General features: G+C 34.4%; 1 pseudogene; it reads left to right on the top strand.

Moving 5' to 3' along the window:
- Positions 1 to 534: 534 nt before the first annotated feature.
- LOC141666268 (galactinol synthase 1-like) lies at positions 535 to 1901 on the top strand (annotated as a pseudogene).
- The last annotated feature ends 440 nt before the right edge of the window (positions 1902 to 2341 follow it).

Genomic DNA, 2341 nt, shown 5'->3' with positions numbered 1-2341 from the left:
AATATCAAAGTACTTTTATTATATATCATCAGAGAGAAGAGCTACAACAAGCCTACAACACTTCTATTGAAAGAGATTCTATGATATCTCTTGCTCATCTGTATTTTAATCTTTTATTTCAGTAAATTCAGTATGTACTGAATTTACTGAATGAGATTACAGATACAAGGAGAAAAAGTGTTCATGTATACTAGTGTTGCTACTGATATGAAGTGATGAACTTGTGGAGCTACAAATTAGTATAGAAGAATCGTTTCTACTCTAAATTCTGACTAGGGGAGACATCTCTATATTTACAGCCTTTGATCTCTCTCTATTTTCTAAAATATAATAATGTTATTTCCCCCTGATAACTGATTTTCTCTTTTCTGGCATACTGTACAGATTTTTAAGCTAATGTGTGCATGTTTTCACATTAACTTTGTCAATAATTTATTGACTAAAATGGAATAAGGTTCTATGAATTTGCAGGGTTGATTTGAGATCTTATCCTTAACGGGCTCATTTACAGTCTCTGAGAATGGCGGTTTTAAAATGACTGATATTCCCCAAGAGCACCGCCTTCTGATGGTGCAGAATGGATGAATTCTTAAAGATATTGATTGGGTTCAAGCCCCGGAAATGGACAAATCAAAAGTAGGCTGGGCTCATGAGCATTTTGCCATTAACAACTCCAAGCTTCATATTTTCAAGGTAAATGTTTAACACTTATATTAATGTACTTAGCACTCTTACTTTAGATGAACACTTGTATTAATGCAATTTACATTACTAGTGCAGCTTGAGGAGTACAACAAGATGGTATACTTTGATGGGGATATTCAAGTGTACGACAATGTTGACGAACTATTTGACTTACCAAATGGCCATTTGTAGGGGTTTTGGACTGTTTCTGTGAATGGCATCATTCCCCTCAGTACAAGATTGGTTACTGCCAACAATGCCCCGATAGGGTAAAATGGCCAGCGGAGATGGGATAGGCTCCATCATCATATTTTAATGTTGGAATGTTCATTTTCGAACCCAGTCAAGCTACTTATGATGATCTAATCAACACTATCAAAGTCACCCCACCTTCTTCGTTTGTTGAGCAGGTAGATAATATACTGGACATGGTTAAACTATTGGGGTATTAATTAGATATGAACTTGATGCCGTTAAGTTTAACTTAAAATATTGTACTTGCACAACATGATATTTTGAAGGACTTGTTGAACTTGTACTTCAAGAGCATATTCAACCCAATTCCTCCTATATACAATCTTTTAGTTCCAATGTTGTGGACTCATCCGGAACACATAGAGCTTGACAAAGTGAAAGTTATTCATTTTTGGGAAAATATAAGAAACGAACTGTATGTAATTTCTCAATCTAGATTTCAAACCATGGAATTACTAAGCTCTGTTTCTTTTTTACCAATTATAGGGTTCGAAACCATGGAGATACACGGGAAAGGATGAACGCATGCAGAGGGAAGATGTGAAGATGCTAGTGCAAAAATGGTGGGACATTTATGACGATAACTCGTTCAGCTATGAGGAGCCAATCGCAGCAACTGTTGGAGGCAATAATCGTGTACAGAACACTGAACTTAATTTGGTACCAAAGGAGAAGGAAAATAGGAGTGTTTAGTCCTATCACCAGTGTCTTAGACCTTCCTTCTTTGTATGTATTAAAGTCAAGTTTAGGTTAAATGTTCAATTTTTTGTTGAAATATAATTCATTTTAAATTTTATTCATGTATTTTTTAGGATTTTGTGAGGGATGTCCAGGAGACTGTTAAACTGAATGATATAAAAGATTCCTTAGTTGGTTTGCCAGGTGTAAGTGGTATATCAACTGAGCAACGCAAGCGTCTAACTATAGCTGTAGAGCTCATTTCTCAAGAAAGTAACACTTGACAGCCGACAAGTATGCCATGTCTGCTGCTCAATCGGAGAATTCATTTCATGGGAGTTTCTTGCTCGAACTTGTTGCAGCGGACAACACAAGTTATTTTTTTTATTATTATTTATTTGGAAATTAGACTCAAGTACTAAATGTAAGGTGATGTAGTTTTATAAGCCGATTTTGTTTGGGATGTATTAACGTTTTTTTTTGTTGGATTCAATATCAAGCAAATTTGGAATGTGAATGTTTTTTTGGTATAATGTTGAGATAGTACAAAAAAAATAAAACATAATAGTAAAGTCCGGACTAATAAAAAGTGTTGCACATATGTGTTGCTAATATAATGTGAAAATATTACAATAGGAAATCATGTGTTGCAGATAAATATTGCTAAAAATTGCAAAGCATTACAAAAGGCAAAAAAATATTGCAGCTAAATGTTGCAATAAAT

This window comes from Apium graveolens, chromosome 6 (assembly GCF_009905375.1).
Source record: "Apium graveolens cultivar Ventura chromosome 6, ASM990537v1, whole genome shotgun sequence".
NCBI lineage: Eukaryota > Viridiplantae > Streptophyta > Magnoliopsida > Apiales > Apiaceae > Apium > Apium graveolens.
This window is presented reverse-complemented; position numbering and strand designations above follow the sequence as displayed.